Below are 21,020 nucleotides of genomic sequence, written 5' to 3'. Positions count from 1 at the left end.
AACACAATTTGTGTTGTTTTCACACAATATGCAATCAATTATCATGTTTCTAAAATGCTTACATTTTCTTTTCATACAATGCTTACCCAAAACCAAAATCATGGATCTTTTTAGTCTTATTTACAAATGCTTAAACACAGCATGTCAGAAATGAAGACCTAATGTTCCAAACCTTAAATATAGTATTAAGCTTCTACTTCTGCAACAACAACAGCTTAAAAGTATTGAAAAAATTCTCTCTATATAAAATACTGTAACAACTGATTAGCACAGCATGTCAGAAATGTAACAAGATCAACAAGATCACTGAAATATTTAGAAAAAAGCTGATTCCATTCTCCTCAAGAATAGTCAGGTGTTGAAACTTTACTTCAGCCTTGGCTTCTCTGTCTAGCAAATCATATACAAACAAGGCCCTTTCAGCAATTGGAGCAGGTCGTATTATCAGAGACCTGCGCACTTCTTTGACCCAATCCTCTACTGTAAATGTATCAATAGACTTTTTACCAGAAAACCTAGGACACTTTCTTTCATGTGGAATGAAAACATAACGTTCTGAGGCAGAACCGCTGCCCGATACCACAGAAGGAGGAGTATTACCACTCTCATTGGGAGCGGCAATTTCTACTTCATTAATTCCAACATTAACAGGCCTATTCTGCCTTATCTGCCTGCAACTGCTGTACCAATTCAGTCAAAACTCTTAGTTGTTCTTCCATAATGAAAACACACACACAAAACAAAACAAAACAAAACAAAAAAACAAAAAAAACAAACAAAAAAAAAGAATTATAAAACAAGCAAACAAACAAAAACACATGTATGATAACCCCGATGATGACGTCCTTGTGATGATGATACAGGAACAAGATTTTGATGTCTTCAATCCGCAGCCAAGATTATAATGTCTTCAATCCTCCGCAACCACTGTTTCCTTTCCCACCAAAACCCCAGGTGTTGAAGGTCTTTCCATTACATCAACAACATAGAGTAAAAAAGACCTCTTTGATTTGGTTTGGTGGATGAAGAACAACACAAAAAATCAGACAGAGAAAAAAAAATAATGCCTGGCATGAGAAGAGTAGTTCAGAAAAACAGAGAGAGAGGAGTAAGAATGTGTTGGACTGTGCATTTTTATGTTTTTTTGTTAGTTTGTTTTTTTCCTCCTTTACACATGTGAAACCTATGAAAGCTTATTTCTGCCATAGAATATAAAGGGCAATTTTACTTTTGTATCTCAAGAAAGTTTTGCAATTGTGAATATACAGTATCTCAAAATTCTGGTAAAGTCTGAATTGCAAGATGTAAACTCACAATTCCAGTAGAAGTCTGAATTGTGAGATCAAAAGATTACTGTTTTTATTTTATTTTTCTTATACTGTGACGGAAACAAGTTTGCATAGTAACCAAAGGCCATGTATGTTGGATTTTCTCTTGTGCATTCTATAAAGTGACTCATTGACTCATTCAGTAGTATGTTGTCAAGAACAAACACATTCAACACTTAAAAATGTTAAATGGGTTTCAGTTGAAGGTAAACTGAAGGCAAAATTACATAAAAAACATAAATTTTTATATTGTCTATTATATACAGGTAGGACTGAAACATGACAAGCAATGCAGTTTTTGTAAAGCCATCAATTATCGGTATTTTGACAGTCACTGTACGATGATTGACTATATGTTTCTGTTGGATAGAAACTGGTGGTAATGTTTTGACTGAATGACTCTATATTTGACTCAAACAGGTTTGCTGTGTTTTGAAAGAGTTAGTATATGTAGAAAAGGGTATTCAGCATTTTGAAATGTAGAGTTTGTAACAAAATGTGGTTTTGGCCACAAAATGAACTATTTGGTTAATTGTGTGATGTCGGTGTGTTGCTGTGTTAAGAGTTTAGAAAAAGTACTTTAAGTATTGGTAAATGCTTGTTAGCAATTGAAAAAAACTGTAATCTCCAATAGCTCTGTTACGAATCTGGTCGGTGACCTGCAGTCCGCTCACCACCAGATGTCGCCCTTGCTCTATCATTACACACAGACTGTTGCTCTACACCCCGGACTGCATCTCCCATCATCCACCACGCTGATTGCGCCATACACCTGTGGCCAATCAGAAGCCCTATAAAAGCCCTGGACTTTCCCTCCGTTGGCACGGAGTATTGTTGTTGTGTTTATCTTTGTTAGCGTTCCTAGTTTCCCTTGTTCCCTAGTTTCCTGTGTTTAGCTTTCTCGCCTGGCCTTCTCGTCTCGACTGTCTCGCCGCCTGCCCACTGGACTCTTGCTCGTTTATTGGATTATTCTCTCGTCTTATCCCCTTTACGGATTACGTTCGCCTTGGATCGACTCACGCCTGTTTTACGGACTTCTATTGTGCCTCGCCCCTACATACTTGTTTGTTGTTGTTTTGACCCTGCCTGTATGACCATGTCTTTGCCTCGTCCCATTAATAAAAGCTCGCAGATGGATCCGCTCGCCTCTCGTCTCACTCACTCTGTTACAAGCTCTTTAATGCTTTGCTAACTAGCAGAAGACACTAGCCAGTTTTAAATTTCAGTTGCACAGATGGGAAACATTGTAACACTGCGTTACAATGTGACCTGCTATTATTATAACTATGCTATTCTATGAAATTAGAGATGTTTTTATTTACATGAAATACTTTAATGAATTTTAATGAGAAACCATGAGAAATGGGTAAATAAAGACTGAGAGTCCATGTTCAATGTTCAGAAATTATTATTTCAAGAAATGTAAAGTATTTTTATTTGTCTCCTGTTCTGTGAGAGCTGTGTGTGGAGGGAGGGGAGTGTTGTGTTCATCTCTGTGTTTTTCTGAATGCGCTTCTTCATCTGTTTGCCCACAATGTTTTAAACTACCGTATAGCTGTGTGTTGTGATTGGGGTCGTCCCAAGCATGGGGTCCTGGTGTGTTCATTGTCAAACTCCAAAATTTGTTTATTTTCAATTCTTTAAAAAATTACATTATTTAATTCAAAAAAGTTAATCATTTTGTTTTATTGCCAAAATATTTTAGTTTGTCTTGTTAATTGTTTTCATTTGATCAGATAACATTTTAAACTGCCATAAGGCCATGTTACAACGTGCCCCTCAGATGTTACAGTGTACCCTACTTATGCGGCATTTGTTCACATTTCACTTCCATTTTTTGTGGCAAATAAAGAAAAAAAGTATACACTATAATTAAGAAACAAAACTAGACGTGTGTGAATTTAATGTGAGCTCTAAACCCTATTCAGAATTTTACAAACTGAGAAAGTCGAAAAGTGTTAGGTTGTGCCCGCTCTCCCCTATGAATGTAATCTAGTGTAGCACAGACAGCACACTGTACCTGCATACTGCTGCATCCACTTCAATTCTGTAGAGACTATAACAATAAAACAGCATGAAATCTGAGATGAATCTTTATGTGTGAAATAATAGACAAGCTTTAAGGATATATTTCAAGAATTGTGTTCACATCACTTTTGTATCTGGTCAATGTATGTGTTTCTGCAGAAGACTAGAAGTTCTGGTAGAAGACTAGTTAGGTACGCATGAGCTAAACCGTTAAGTGCCTTATAGGTAAGAAGTACTATTTTATAGCTGATGCGGAACCTAATAGGTAGCCAGTGCAGAGACTTTAAAATTGGGGTAATATGATCATATTTTCTTGACCTGGTCTTGACCTATCTGTAGCGTGTTTATTGAAGATGCAGGACAACCACCTAGTAGTGCATTACAATAGTCCAGTCTAGAGCTCATGAATGCATGAACTAGCTTTTCTGCATCAGAAACAGGTAACATGTTTCGTAGCTTGGCAATGTTTCTAAGATGGAAGAATGCTGTTTTTGTAACATGAGCAGTATGATTTTCAAAAGACAAGTTGCTGTCTAATATAACACCCAGGCTTTTGACTGTAGTGGAAGTAACAGTACATCTGTCTAGTTGTAAATTGTAAGTCAAAAGATTCTGTGTATTGTTTTTTGGTCCAATAAGTAATACCTCTGTCTTATCTGAATTTAATAGCAGAAAATTATTGGTCATCCAATATTTTGCATTTTTAACACCCTCTGTTAACTTCAATAATTCAGACGTTTCATCTGGTCTTGTTGAGATATATAGTTGAGTATCATCAGCATAACAATGGAAACTGATCCCATGTTTTCTAATAATATTACCAAGGGGCAGCATGTATATTGAAAATAGTAGACGACCTAGAACAGATCCTTGTGGCACTCCATACTTTACTGGTGATAACTGAGATGACTCCCCATTTAATTAAACAAAGTGGTAGCGATCAGACAGGTAGGATCTAAACCATCTTAAAGCCTGCCCTTGGATACCTGCATAATTTTGTAGTTGATCTATTAGTATATCATGATCTATAGTGTCGAACGCAGCACTAAGATCAAGTAAAACTAGCAATGAGATGCAGCCTTGGTCTGACGCAAGAAGCAAGTCATTAGTGATTTTAACAAGTGCAGTTTCTGTGCTGCGATGGGGCCTGAAACCTGAAATTCTTCATAGATATCATTTTTTTTGCAAGAATGAGCACAGTTGAGCAGATACAACTTTCTCTAAAATTTCTCTGTAATTTGCCAGTTCACTATAGGGTCTAGTTGTGGTTTCTTAATAAGAGGCTTAATAACCGCCAGCTTGAATGGTTTAGGGACGTGACCTAAAGATAATGATGAGTTGATAATATTGAGAAGCGGTTCTTCTGCCACAGGTAACAATTATTTTAGTAATTTAGTGGGTACGGGATCTAATAGGCATGTTGTTGGTTTAGACACAGTGATGAGTTTATTTAACTCTTCCTGTCCTATAGCGGTAAAGTACTGCAGAAGTTGACATATTAGACACAGTAGAATCTACATTGGTTATTGTATTTCTGATGTTATCTATTTTATCAGTGAAGAAATTCATAAAGTCATTACTATTAAACTGTAAAAGAATATTTAGGTTGGTGGCATCTGGTTATTTGTTAATCTAGCCACTGTGCTAAATAAAAACCTTGGATTGTTCTGGTTATTTTCTATGAGTTTGCGGATATGCTCGGCCCTAGCAGCTTTTAAAGCCTGTCTATATCTGGACATACCGTTTTTCCATGCAATTCTAAAAACTTCCAAGTTAGTTTTTCTCCATTTGCGCTCAAGATTATGGGTTTCTTTCTTGAGAGAATGGGTATTACTGTTGTACCATGGCACAATACGTTTTTCTCTAACTTTTTTCAATTTGATGGGGGCAACAGCTTCTAACGTATTGGAGAAGATGGTGCCCATATTGCTAGTCATTTTGTCTAGATCCTGTGTATTAAGGGGTACACAGAGCAGTTGAGATAAATCAGGCAGGTTATTTGTAAATCTATCTTTGGTGGCTGGAACAATAGTTCTGCCAAGACGATAATGCGGAGCCATATAGTTAATATTAGTGATACGCAGCATGCACGATACAAGGAAATGGTCAGAAACATCATTGCTTTGAGGTACGATATCTATATCAGAAAGATCAATTCCATGCGATATAACTAAATCTAGCGTATGATTAAAACGATGAGTGGGCCCAGTGACATTTTGCTTGACTCCAAAAGAGTTTATTAGGTCAGTAAATGGAAGTCCTAACGCATCATTTGTATTATCAACATGAATGTTAAAATTAACCAATAGCTACGTTATTTCTGGAACTTTGGGCGCTGTTCGGCTGTATTCTGTGAAGAACTGATTTTATCGTACGGCCGTTGCCTCATTTCTTGTAGTACTGGTGGCTGCAAGTTCAACGTGCAACTCTGTGTCTTCCTTCCGTGGTGGATTGTTACGGGTTTGGCGTGCAGTGCGAATGCAATTCTGTGGATTTTCTTACGAAGGCTTGATCCATTCATGCAATAACAGGTCAGACTGTGTAATGATTAAATTTTATCTTTGGTAAATAATGGATGGTTTTATAAGTTAAAATGAAATTGTTATAATATAAAGCTGCATAGAACTACAGAGCAAAGAAAGCATTAAATGCTTAGGTAGTAACTGGTTCTTAACTGCTGTGATTGTTATAGTATTTAAAATGACAGATTTTAAGAGTTTGTAAAAATTGAATTTCATTCTTGTCAAATAGGTGAATATTTTCAGAGTGTTAAGGGCATTTATTAATTGAAGTGTGGTCATTCAATCTAAGAGTGTTTCATTTCTATTTATTGTCATTGCTTTATATAATTTGTACTATTTGTAAAGTGCAAATTTAAGAGTCAAAATGTCAGTGCAGGGTGATTTAGCTGAGCAAAATGAATCTTCATTACAAGAACAAGTCATCTTAATTACTGATAAATCAGAGAATGAGATTATTGAGGGTGTTGTGAGAGATCGCCATGCATCATGTACCACATGCACAGAAAAATCTGAGGCAAGACTTAAAGAGCTTAATTCTGTTTCATTAAAGACAAATGAAATTAGAATATCTTCCCGTGATAAACGTTTAACCCCAAAGATGCAGGAATTAAAAGAGCAAGAACTGGCCCTAAAAGAAAGGAAGTTCAAATCTGCATATGAGAAATGGAAGATCCATGTCAGAGATGTTCGTTCAAAGTTAAAACATGAGTGCTCTGACAGTGATTTGTGTGACATGATGGATGGGGTAGAGAAGCAAGAGTCCGATCTGAAAGTGTTATATGATAATATGCGGCTTCACGCAGTGCCAAGTCAAGAAATAAGGAGAAAAATTGATGCATGTTCAGCTGTGACAGCAGACTTGGTGAAATTAATGAGGGTACGTTTAGTGGAAGACGGCATGGAGTTTGATGCCGAAGCTGATAGAGCAAGATTGCGCATGCTGTTGGACTGCGAGTATGCTAGGTCCATATATGGATCGACAGTTTCTAGAGCCACAGTTCTTAGCAATCACTCTAAACCATCTTTGGAGTCTGCAAGTATTTCCGCTAAAAGAGCAGAGACTGCTGCATTGTTAGCTGCGAAGAAAGCAGAAGTGGAAATGGAGGCTTATATCGATGCACAAAGGCAGCAACTGAAGAAGCTTGAAAATCGTAGAGATATTGAAGTTATGGAAGCAAGGCTTCGAGTGTATACTGAGGAGGAGTCAAGAGTGAAAAGTCAGCAGTGTCGTTCAGCATGCAGTGACGTGAGTGATCCTAGTCCTCTTGTTTCTAACACACAACGTTTGAATCAGCAAGTCACAAAAGGTGAAGCCTCCATAGTACAGGTGTTACAAGAGTCAGAGGCTCTATCTCGACTTTCCGTTCCAGAACCCTTTGTATTTTTTGGTGACCCTCTGAAGTTTATAGAGTGGAGCACCACCTTCAAGGCTCTTATAGAGAGACGGTACCCAAATCCAGCAGACAAGCTGTTCTATTTGCAGAAGTATATTGATGGTGAAACAAGATCAGTTCTGGAAGGCAGTTTATATAGGAAGGATGAACAAGCCTACCAGCAAGCTTGGGAGAAGTTGAATGCTAGATATGGCCACTCCAATTGGGTGACGAGCAGGTGGAATTTTTATGTTACAAAACAATTAGATCAAGACAAGGATTATCCAAGTTTTATTGAGTTTGCTTCATTAATTTCAAAGGAAGCATGTATAGCATGCAATCCTGTGTCATCATTGTATGCATTAAAGAATTCTGAAGAGAAACCATTAAGGGAAATAAAGTGTTCAAGAGTGAACATGTTAGCAACTACTGTGGAGGATTTAGATGCAGCATGCACTATGGCTGATTCCAGCAATATTATTGACAGCAAGATCAAAGAATCTAGTAAACTGAAGAATACATTGGTGCATGGCACAAGTTCAGTTGAATGTTTGATCTGCAGAGAGGGTCATTCTATCCATAAATGTCAAAAACAAATGGAAAGAACTGCGGAGTAAAAGAGAAAGTTTGTCATTGAGAATAAGTTGTGCTTTCATGCTTGAGAAAGGGACATGGCTCCAAAGATTGTGGAAATAGGGCCATTTGTGCTGTATGCAAGAGGCGCCATCCAACTCCATTGCATGAAGAACATTGGCCAGGAGATGAGTTACCTTCACAGATTCAGAGTACATCTTCTTTATCATGCTGTGTAAATGGAGGAGAAGGCGATATAACATCTATGATTGTTCCAGTGTGGCTGTCTTCATCTAACTTTCAGTCTGAACTCCTTGTATATGCCTTATTGGACACTCAAAGTAGTCACACATTTGTTGACCAGGAAGTGTGTGAAAGTTTGCAGGCATTAATGGAACCGGTAAAACTAAAACCTTTCACTATGATAGGAAAAGATTCCATTGTGGAAAGTCAGAGAGTGAGTGGACTTAGAGTTAGAGGGTTCTCTTCAGAAAGTTCTCTCTGCCTGCCTCCCATTTATACAAGGGATTTTATTCCCTTTGAGCGTACACATATTCCAACCTGTGAAACTGCTAAAAGGTAAAAGGTTGCCACACGACGTGGAATCCTTTCTGTTGTGGCTTCAGTTTACGATCCATTGGGGTTTTTGGCTCCATTCATTATATCTTGCAATAGGGTGCTGCAAGAGATGTGTCATAAGGGCATAGATTGGGATGAACCACTACCTACTGAGTTGAGACCAAGGTGGGAGAGTTGGTTGAATGATTTTCCCAACTTAGGGAAGATACAGATCCCAAGATGTTTCACACCTCTAAACATTGGCAAGATCCTGAGAACTGAGTTGCATCACTTTTCTGATGCAAGCAGTAAAGGTTATGGTCAGTGCTCTTATATCAGACTGGTGAGTGAAAGTAAGGTGCATTGTGCCTTGGTTATGGGGAAAGCAAGAGTTGCCCCTATAAAAGTTGTCACTATACCAAGGTTAGAGCTAACTGCAGCAGTGATGTCTGCGGCTGTGCGCAGTATGCTGAAGGAGGAGTTGGCACTTAAAGTTGACAGAGAATATTTTTGGACAGATTCCCAAGTAGTCCTTCATTACATGCAACAAATTTATTCTTTGGGATAAACCCCTTGAGATGCATCATCTCGTTTTCAAGGGGGTCCTATTACACAAGAATCAAACACATAACACAAAAACAAACAACTATAACAACAATCACAACGATCAAAACAACACACCCCACTACAATATTAACACACATAAATTATTAATAAATAATATTATTTATATTCACCTAGCACATATAAATAAATTGATATAAACAAATCATCTAAAGCAATTACAGGAAGTTTCAAAACAAGACAGTAAACCATTTTTGAACATATGAAGTGTCACGCTGGGGTAAGGAGGAGACCAGAGAGGGAAGTAAAATGGAATGAAAGGTGGTTTATTAACAGAGTGATGCAAAGCAGACATAAAACAGTGGCAGATGTACAGGTTGATATGACTTTCCTGAAAGTAGAGTTCTTAGGCTTCACAAAGGGGTGCTGGTGGCTGATGGAGCACACACCGGAGATTCTGTGGAGAAAGCGGTCTGGAGCTAGCATTCAGGGTAGTGAACTGTAGACCAGACAAACACTGAATGACGGAACAGTCTATTTAAAGGGTGTGGCAACGAGAGTCAGGTGAAACCAATCAGAACTCCGGTGAGGCAGAACGGATGGGGGGCGCTGTAGGTGACGTGGCTGATAGAGGTGGCTGTGGTGAATGCCTGACAAAGTGAGGTCAAAGATCGAACATTTAAAGGTAAATTATTCCAATCTGCTGGAGCCTTATATCTAAATGCCTTTTTCCCAAACACTTTCTTAACTAAAGGAGTACGAAAAAAATAATTTACAGAATGTCTTAAATGATATGAAGAAGAATATAATATCAAGTGCTGACACAAATAATTAGGATAATTAAAGTGTATACATTTAAAAATGAATTGCAGCCAGTGAATATGCCTTCTGATATTAAGTGAAAACCATTTAAGTAAATCATACAAAATACAATGGTGTGTATCATATGAACATCCTATAACAAATCTGCACAATTTATTATATGCTATAGTAAGAGGCAAAAGATTAGTTTTAGTTGTATTCTGATAAATTACATCAGCATAGTCAAAGAATGGTAATAGAAGTTGCAAAGCAAGTTTTTTGCGAACATTAAAAGAAAAACAATTTTTTGATCGATACAATACACTGGTTCCAAAATTAATCTTACGAAGAATATAATCGATGTGAGGTTTGAAAGAAAGTTCAGGATCCAGCCATAACCCAAGATATTTAATTTGATCCACTCTGTGCAAGTATGTACCATCATTACACATTATTTTTATATCATTAGATTTTTGTTTAAACATCCGCTTTGTACCAAAAACCATAGTATGAGATTTAGCATTGTTAAGTAGTAAGTTACTAGAATGAAGCCACTCTTGTAAGGCATTAAAATCTGATTGAAGCAAATTTTGAATTTGAGTTAAGTAAGGATTTGAAATATAAATAACAGTATCATCTGCATACAAATGAACAGAACAATATGAAAAAGCTAAGGGAAGATCATTAATAAAAATAGAAAAAAGAAGAGGATCCAATATTGATCCCTGTGGTATCCCTCTTTCTTGAATAAATAAATCAGATTGTTTACCTTGGATAACCACACACTGTTTTCTGTTATGTAAATAAGAATTAAACCACAATAAAGAATTTTGAGAAAAAACAACTGCATACAATTTATCTAATAATAAATAATGATCAACTAAATCAAAGGCCTTCTTAAGATCAATAAAAATAGCCCCTGTAAGGTCACCACAATCTAATGCTGAATATACATCATTGGTCAACTTTAGAAGAGCACTAGTTGTTGAGTAATTCGGCCTAAATCCTGATTGAAACTGTGATAAAATGGTATAATTTTCAAGATACTTTGATACCTGGTTATAAATTAATTTCTCAAATACTTTGGCAATAACACAGATTATTGATATTGGTCTATAATTTTGTGGATCAGTAATATCACCTCCTTTATGAATTGGAGTAATACGAGAGTGCTTCCAAATATCTGGAACCTCATTAAACTGTAATGACATATTAAAGAGATCAGCCAATGGGTACATAAGAATATGAGAAGCAAGTTTGATATATCTAGGCTCAATTCCATCAGGTCCGGCACCACTATTAGAACTAAGTTGCTCAATAACATTCAGAACTTCTATAGGTTTTATTTTAGAAAAAGTGAAGGTACTATCTGATAAAGCAGAATTATCAAACCTATTCGTACAGGAGTAATCAGGTGTTAGATTAGAACAAACTGTAGAAAATTTTTTTCCAAATACTTGGGCAATAGAAAGGGAGTCAAGGGAGAACAATTTTATTTTCATCTTTTATCTGCTTAATGATACATTTATCTGAAGTGTTTAATAAAACTTTTATATTACTCCAAAATTGTTTAGGATTTTTTAAATTATTAGATAAACAATCTTTATAATAATTTGATTTAGCATTATGAGTCATTGTCTTTGATACATTTCTTAAACTCCTATAAGATTCCCAATCTTCATTTCTTCTAGTCTCACGGAATTTAGCCCAGGCCTTATCTCTCTGTCTAAAAAGACCTATAAATTCTGCATTTATCCAAGGTAAATGTTTTCCCTTAACCTTTGTAATTTTCCAAGGAGCATGTTTATCAAGTACTCGAGAAAACTCAGAATATAAAAACTCCCAAGCATCTTGTACATTGGGTATTAGCTGATATCTATCCCAATTTATGGAAAGTAAATCATTAATAAATAACTCAGAATTCATCTTCTTATATTGTCTAATTTTTATAAATCTAGGAGGCAATTTTAGAACTTTAATTTTCCATACACAAAAAACAACTGAATGATCACTAAAGCAATTGGACAGGATACCTGCTTTAACAAATCTCTCAGAATGAGTAACAAGTATCCAGTCAATAAGGGATTGGCTCGTTGAAGTGACTCTAGTGGGTTCATTAATTAATTGTGTAAAATTAAGATTTTCAAACTTATTTTTAACTTTAGTAACAGAGTTGTCTAGCCAATTTTTATTAAAGTCCCCTAAGATAATCATTTATTTTTTAAATAGAATTGAGTCTATAGTAGAAAACAAACAATTAAATGACTCAGCAGGTGCAGAGGGAGGTCTATATATACTTCCAACAGTTAAATATTTATTCTGATGAAAAGTTATTTTAACAAACACAGATTCAAAATATCTAGGTTCAATTGAGGGTATAATTAACTCCGATATCAAATTAGAAGAAACATATATCACCACACCACCACCCCTGGAATCTCTATCAGCTCTATAAAGAACATAATTTACAATTTTAATTTCTCTATCTGGAATCTTACTACTCAACCATGTCTCTGACAGTGTAATAATATTTGGATTATATTGTGCTACCCATGCACGTAGTAAATCCATTTTAGGCAGAAGACTTCTTATGTTCAAATGAACAATTTTTAAACCTTTAGTATTATCCACTTTATGTGCCAAAAATTTTAAATATAAATTTAAAGCTAGGTAATAAATAAAAAGCTAAACAAACCAAAAAATACAACAGATATATGTTAAATTGTAGAGGCATGACAATACAACAAATCCCCAAACATACAAACAAAATAGAACCCCAGACTACACATACCAAAAAGATTAAAAATAATAGATTTGGCCCAGCAGCCCTAGCCATCCTAAGCCAAGACGTATTCATGAGTGGGTCAAATTAAGTCAATATAAACAAAAACAAAAAAACATTAGGAATTAAATACACAGGTCAGTCTGTATCAATCAAATCATTTCAAGCCCTTTTTAATTTGCACGTCCTTCCTCTCTCCAATCTTCCCTTAGGAAAATTATCTTCTACATTTAGACTTTTATAATGAAGAGTCCATAGACGACATAAAAGCAGTTTCAGCAGTCTTATAACAAGTGAACAATTGAGGCTTGCCATCATCAATCACACTCAATGTACACGGATACCGTAGGGAATATTTCAAGTTCAGTTCACGTAATCTCCGTTTGACTTTATCAAATGTGCGGCGCCTCTTTAGGAGCTCCGCGCTGAAATCAGGATAAATGTAAATTCGAGTACCTTTAAACACCAACTCCTTCTTCTCTCTGGCAAGACGAAGAATCTTTATCTTATCCTGGAAATTGGAAAGTTTGATCAGGATAGGCCTTGAACCAGCTCTGTCGTTGTTCCGAAACAAAGGAGTACGGTGCGCCCTCTCAATAGCAGGAGATTCCGGAAAGTTTTCTCGTCCAAACAATTGTAGTAATAGCTGAGCCATGAAACCGAGAACATCGCGGCCCTCTGAAGATTCAGGAATCCCAACAAAGCGAAGATTTTCCAAATCTTGGACTTTATCCATCAGGTAGGCGTTATCTTTGGTTAAATCATTAATCCGTGTCGAAAGATCTTGTAGATTATCCTCGTTAGCACCAATACGTTGTTCAAGTGAAACAACATGTTCCCCAAGAGTATCCAAAGACATCTGTATACTACTCAGTTTTGTTTGAATGGGATCGACTTTTGAATCAAGATGCGTAAGCATAAGAGTTGGCACTTAAAGTTGACAGAGAATATTTTTGGACAGATTCCCAAGTAGTCCTTCGTTACATCAGTAATGAAGCCAGAAGATTTCATGTTTTTGTTGCTAACCGTGTCCAAAGAATTCGGGAGACTACTGATCCGAGACAATGGTACTACATTAACACAGGAGAGAATCCCGCTGACTATGCTTCGAGGGGCCTCACAATAGAAGAGCTGATTAATTCAAACTGGCTCACAGGCCCCAGATTTCTGTGGGAGAAAGAAGTAGATGCTAAACAAGGTACATTAGAGCTGTCGGTGGGAGACCCAGAAGTTAAGGCCGTCCAAGTATTGAAGACTGAGGCCGTAATGCAAGTGGATTTTCAACAGCAATTATTACGGTTCTCAAAATGGACAACAGTTGTGAACATTATAGCCTGGATTCAGAGACTAGTAAAGAAGGTTAAGATATCAGAGCCCTTAAGTGTGGAGGAAAGGAGGAGGGCTTTATTCACTCTTGTTCGATTAGCCCAACAGGATGCCCTCAAAGAGGAACTGCATGTACTTAGCCAGGAATCTGGGAAGCTGCCTTGCAACCATCCCCTGTATCAGCTTGATACATTTATTCAAGATGGAATAATGAGGGTGGGAGGACGACTGAGGAAGGCATCTGTACCCTTTGAATTGTGGCATCCAGCAATCCTTCCAAAGGATAGTGTCGTCACACGTCTCATTCTAGTACATCATCATCAAAAAATTCAACATCATGGCAGGGGACAGACTCTGAATGAACTGCGAGTCAATGGCTTCTGGATTATTGGAGGCAGCAAGGTGGTAGCCCAGTACATACAGCAGTGTGTTCCTTGTGGGAGAGCTCGTAGGCCACTGGAACAGCAACAAATGGCAGACCTGCCCCGTGACCATACTGATCCTTCTCCACCATTTACTTATTGTGGCATGGACTGTTTTGGTCCCTTTTATACCAAACAAGGTTGCAAGGAATATAAGCGGTACGGTCTTCTATTTACTGGTCTCTGCTCCAGAGCTGTCCACACAGAGTTGTTGGAAGATATGACAGCTGATGCATTCATTAATGCTTTACGTTGTTTTATAGCTATTCGGGGAGCTGTCAGACAAATTAGATCAGACCAAGGAAATAACCTCTTAGGAGCAAAGAGTGAGTTGAAGAACACCTTAAAAGAAATGAGTAAAGAGAGTGTGACAGCATATCTGGCAAGCCAGCAGTGTGACTTTCAGTTCAAGTCACGCTGGAGGAATCTGGGAGAGGCAGATTCGAACTGTGAAGAGTGTAATGAGCTCAGTTTTGGCACAAAGTGCCGGGAGACTAAATGACGCTTCTCTATGTACATTCTTCTATGAAGCAATGTCTATAGTCAATAATCGTCCATTGACAGTAGATGGTCTTAGTGACCCCACAGGTTTAGAGCCTCTAACTCCCAACCATCTGCTTACCATGAAGTCATCTGTTCCACTCCCTTCCACCAGGTACATTTGTAAAGGAAGATCTCTATGCAAAGAAACGGGGGAGGCGGGTGTAGTATCTGTGTGAACAGTTTTGGGACAGATGGAGGATAGAATATCTTGGTAACATCTCCCTCAGGCAAAGATGGCACACACCAAGACAGAATGTGCAAGTTGGTGATGTTGTCATTGTGAAAGAAGGGGAAGTCCTTCGTAATGAATGGAGGATGGCCAGGGTCCTTAAAGTTTGCAAGGATGATGATGGGTTGGTGCGGAAGGCCACAATACAGATGGGGGATCGAGGGTTGGGAAAAAGGGGTAATCGGCTTACTAAACCCACTATTGTTGAACTTCCTATACAAAAGTTAGTAATTCTGGTATCCAAAGGTTGAAATAAATGAACTTGCCCTATCACTTTATTAAAATCTTTTCATATGTTGAACTTTGTTTAATATGGAAATGTAATACATGGTGAACGATTGGTTCATTTTATTTGAAGAGTGTGTAGTTATGAATTGTGGAGTCGAGCCATGATATTTGATGTCATACTGTGTTGATGCCTGAAAATTCAATTGATTATTTGAATTTTATGTTTCAAATAAGTCAAATGTAATTTGGTGGGAGTGTAGCTGGCGCTAATAGGTTAGTTATGGGTTATGAATGATGTATTTGTGGTTTCAGTTGTTAATGTTTATATTGTGTATTTTTTCATAATGTTTACAAGGCCAACACGGTAAATGTGTTATTGTTTTGTATAATTCTTTATTTGTGTTGATGTCCTTCGAATTGTTGTGTGTAAAATCATGTTTTTCTTTGTTTTGTTTGTATGTACTTTTCACGGTGTTCCATATCCAGAAAATAAAACGTATGGACATCAGTATTGGAAGCGTGGACTGTTTTAATTACCAGCGAGTAGCTACAGGAAATGTGTGATATTACTCCACTAAGTGATCAGGTAATCACAGCCATATCAATATTCAGACCAGCAACGATTGTGATATTACTATCAACCCTTTTTACCAACCCCTAACCCTTTTATACAACAGTTTATTAAATGAGAAAGTAACATTAAGTACCTTAATTTTCAATAAATTATTGTCAGTAACTTTTGTCTGTATTTCCTCCAACCAACGAAAATATTTAACCTAAATACATTATACTGACACTCATAAAGATAGTGACTGATTGCCACTGGTGTAATAATGTAACCTGCATAAAGAGTGACTGTAAAATCCCTACCACTAAATCACAGATTGACAATCTGAATGGAAAAAACAGACAAGCGGAGTGATACAAACAGTGAAAAGTCCCAGTGCTGTTGACTGTAAATCTGGGCCCGTTTTTATCAAGCATCTAAGAATTACTCACAAGAACACTGCTAAGAATTGACTTAAGTGTAAAAAAATTCTCAATACTTCGCTTAAAAGTTTGTTATCAAGCATCAGTCATAATTTAAGCGAAGTGTAGGACTAAATCTTAAGTGTCAATCTTAGAGATGATTCACAACACTTTGCTGTGCCATAAGCAGGATTTTGGATAATGAAATACACATGGACAAATCACTGAATAGATTTCCTTATTTAAGAATATTCTCAGATAAATTCACATTGAATGGTTAAATTCCTTATAGGAGTTTACATTCAACACACATTTGACAACGTAGAATTTTCAAGAGAACACATTATGGCAACGAAACAAAGCGTCATCACAACCTTCAATTCAGGGTTGTACTAACAGACGATAGTATTGTGTATCAATGATAGTCAGAGATATTGCCTGTTGCTGATGCCTTTGACAACAGCAAGACGATTATCATTTTTATTAATATTATCTGTCAAAAATTGTGCCTATCTTTACCGATGCAGTGCAGAGAGTCGCTTCAGAAACTTGCCGCGTGAGTAGCTGCAATCAGCTCCGGTGTCCATGTCGGTGTAATGTGCTGCTGAAGTGTGCAGTGTAAATAAGGAGTAAGTTAAGAGATTTATTCATCATACAGTGCAGATAGTTTCACTGATTATAACGAGAGTGTTTTTTATAGAGCATAATACTCGTGCTAGACTGGAGTCGGTTATGATGTTCTTTGTTAATTACTGAGGAAATGTATCCATTTGATTGAGTAACCATTTGATCAAACATTTAAAAAAACAGTCCTCCTCTCCTGAAAGATTTGTGCATGTCTCTGTCTCCACAGCGCCATCACAAGCCCCTACTGGGAACTCCTAACCACTTGAGAGACCTCTTGAGCTGTCTTGAATAACTGGGAGAGTAAGAGTGATCCTTAGCTTTAAGAAATTTGATAACTTGCTTTTATACTTTTATAAGTTTGAAAGTAGGAGTAAATTTTATGAATTCTCAGCACTTAAAACTAAAATGGCACTTTGAGAAGCTTGATAAATATGGGCCCAGGACTCTTAGAGGACTACAATCAAACTATTTTAAATTTACTTTTCCGATTTCTGCTGATTGTTTGATGTCTTGAATTTTCTTGATTCTGTCCAGGATCATCTGCTGCACGTCTTTCTGTGACTTCATCAGTTGAGTCTATAGACAATTTAAACACATACACACTTATCATAAAGTAGATTCACTGTATTCTGAGGAAAGTTACGCAGTTAATCTAATTTCACAAGAATAAAATGACATGAGCCCTTTTTTGTTAGTAACGTCTACCTTCTTCTCTTTACTCTCCACTTCAATAGGAACAGTGTTGTGGTTCAGTGCAGTGCACATCAGACACACACATGTCTGATCATCTCTACAGAACAGCTCCAGAGGTCTCTTATGGTTCTGACATATACAGTCCTCCAGATTACTCACAGGATCCATCAGTTTGTGTTTCTTTAAACCTGCCACTTTCAAATGTCACTTCAAATGTTGACTACTGTAGTACTGACAGACCTGTAAACAATCAGGGCATTTCTAAAACAAAAGACATCTAGAGAAAATGTCTTGCTTTATTTAAAGCAGAAAAACACATAACACACAACACATGTTTGAATTATTAACCATGACTCTCCAAGTCTCTCCTGGTATTCTCTGGACTCCACAGTGATTTGATACTTCAAACTAAAACTGTGCTTTGGTATTTTTTGGTATCTTGAAATACTGTGGTATATGAATATGGAAATCATATACAGTTTTACGATATATATCAAGGTATTTTCATCTATTGTAGACCTACCACTGAAAATAACAGAACATTTTTGCAATAAAATAATTTATTAAATATTCTAAAACAAGCATTATTTGTACTTAAACATAATAAAAGTGACGACATATTGTCAATTATGGTGAACCACAGTTGAAATTGGTCCTCTGCATTTAACCCATCACAAGTGCACACACAGAGAAATGAGACACACACGCACACATTGCTCTAGCACCCAGGGAGCAATTGGGAGTTCAGTGCCTTGCTCAAGGGCACTTCAGTCATGGTATTGAAGGTGAAAAGAGCACTGTTTATTCACTTTCAACAACCAACAACCTTCGGGTTACGATCCTGACTTTCTTACCATTAGGCCATGACTGCCCCCTGTGACATGACATGCAGTTATTGAAGATTTAAAAAGAAATTATATATACAATTAATATATACAATATAATATATACAATATATACAATATAATATTCATCTAGTATTTTATAAGTGGTGTAAATTAATTTATTGTAATTGACAGGTGTAATGACAAAGTCCCTTTAAGGCAAGTCATTCCACTCGGCGGCCATCTTTAAAGTGCAGCTCCTATCTATTTGAATGGGGAAACATCAAATTGTTAAAAACTGTTAAACAAGTTTTACGATTAAATTTCATATTTCAAATCACCAATGAAATCTGACAACAAACTGTCTCATAAATATCATTCCTTATGTTCCAATAGTGTTAAAAAGGCTTATTTTTCAGCCAAGATCAGCCAGTGCACATTCCTAACTGACTGACTTCTAATGGCAGCTGCAGTGACATACTCACTTTACTAGTCAACGATTTACTTTTTCATTAAGATGGCAGGGGTTTGCGACCATACTGAGTGTTGCATCTTTCCTAATTCAAAACACGAGTCTTGGGTCTTGGGTATTTTATAGTCTTTGGTGATGACCAGTGGGACTGAGTTCTGACCTCCATGATTGGAGCCTGGACTAAAATATGGATAGATTTTCCCAGTGAAAGGCTGATCAGTGTAAGAGTAGATAAGAGAGCTGGACTCCACATCATAAAAGGTGACCAGACCCTCCTTATAATCCACAAACACACCAACCTGCTGCGGCTTCACTCCCAGAGGCAGAGAGACAGTTGGATCAGCACAGGCTTTATATTCATTTCCATTCCTCAGAACCACAGTCCAGTATCCATCCTCAGGACACAGTGTGATCTTTCCCTTCTTGTCAGTGGATTCTCTGGCCACTCCTAGAGTCCATTCAGTCTTTTCCTTCAACTGCACTTCAAAATAAAATTTCCCTGAAGAGAATCCCTCCTTTCCCAGGACAGAAGGACATGTATTAAATCTCTTTGGGTTGTCTGGTAGTTTCTGCTCAGTGTCTTGATATCTCACTTGTTTTCCATCATTGGACAGGATGAGTTTATGATGAGCTGTATCAGAATCCAGAATCACATCCACTGAAAAAACAGAGAATATGAATCACAACTTCACAATACAGATATTTTGTGATGACTGATTGATTGATTGCTTGCTTGTTTATAATTTAATGCCATGCCAGCAGCTATACTTGTGGTGTGGAAAAAAGAGAAATGTAAAAAAAATAAAAATAAAAATAAATAAAACAGGTAAAAAAGAAAACAGTTACAGATATTACTGTTATATTTTAGAAGGTCTTGCATTAACATTTTTAAAAAACATAAATAAATACAACTAAATCTGGTCTCACTTCTTTTTTTTTCATAATAATGAACTGAAAAATAAAGAGTCCTAAAAGAGTTCAGCACATCACAGTCCATCAAAATATGCTTCAGAGAAAATGCTGCAAGAGTAGCAATAAAGGAGGAGTTTCACCCATTAACAAAAATATATGGGTTAGTCTGGGGTGACATATACAACAACAAAATGGACACAATGTTTTGATATTCTGTGATGATGTTTTAACAGTTAATTCAGTTTTCAGTCAGCTTGTAGTGCAGTAATGAAGCTGTGAGTGTATGAATGTAAACTGGTGTAGTTCAGACAAGACACTGTACCTGCATACTGCTGCATCCATTTCAGATCTGTAGAGACACAAGACAATAACACATTATTAGATCTTTGAGATGTTTTATGTGTGGAATTAGACGAGTTTTATGTTCTATTGTGTTGACGGCTAATCTTATTGTTGGATGTGTTTAATCCATCATGGTTGTATTGCTGACATTACCCTACCATGGCTGTTGGTCACAAAGACTTGCTTTTTCTAGATACACAGGCCATGCATCAACAATTGGTCATCTTTTGAAATGTCTTTATATGTTGAGTAGATTGCAATATTTTATTTATAGTTGTGCTACTGCTCTGCTAATTCAACCTTCACACTTTGCTTTTAATGATGATGTCAAATGAGTGAAGATTGACCACCAGACTGTGCATATATAGGCATGAAACCTCCCACACTGTAATGGCCAGTCCTTCAGTTTCATTGTCCAACCCCTATAGTTTAGAAGTGCTGCTAAAATGCCTGACTTGATCTGACAACCTCTCTGCACTTGACTTAACTGCCTCTCATTAAGAAAATATGATTTTGTCTGTCATTTCCCATTTAAGGTTATATTTAAAAAATCATGTATTTATCTGATCATGTATTGACGCACCAGTTAGAGTGGGTTTCTCTTTCAGAGTGTCCTGCAGTTGAGTCAGAACGCTACTCATATACTCCTGACTTTCATGTGCCTTTGTTCTGATCTCTGGCCAGTTCTTGTCACTCGTTTTTGTACACTGTAAAATCTAATTAGTTGTGCTTACTTAAAAAAAGCATGCAAACCGATTGCCTTAAAAAAACTAAGTAAAGTGAAATAAGAATAGTATGTTGTACTGACAAATGCTTAGTTAGTATAGTTTACTTACACGAGAGTTCTAGTAACTAAAAAGGAACTGTAGGGGGTACTTAATCATTTACTTTAGGCTTACACTTG

At 36.8% G+C, this 21,020-nt stretch overlaps 1 protein-coding gene across 2 annotated transcripts in view; it reads right to left on the bottom strand.

Moving 5' to 3' along the window:
* LOC127182401 (E3 ubiquitin-protein ligase TRIM39) overlaps positions 1–21,020 on the bottom strand; it is a 303,683-nt gene that overhangs the window by 38,745 nt on the left and 243,918 nt on the right. The window lies entirely within an intron of this gene.

This window comes from Labeo rohita, chromosome 19, assembly GCF_022985175.1.
Source record: "Labeo rohita strain BAU-BD-2019 chromosome 19, IGBB_LRoh.1.0, whole genome shotgun sequence".
NCBI classification, from domain to species: Eukaryota; Metazoa; Chordata; class Actinopteri; order Cypriniformes; family Cyprinidae; genus Labeo; species Labeo rohita.
This window is presented reverse-complemented; position numbering and strand designations above follow the sequence as displayed.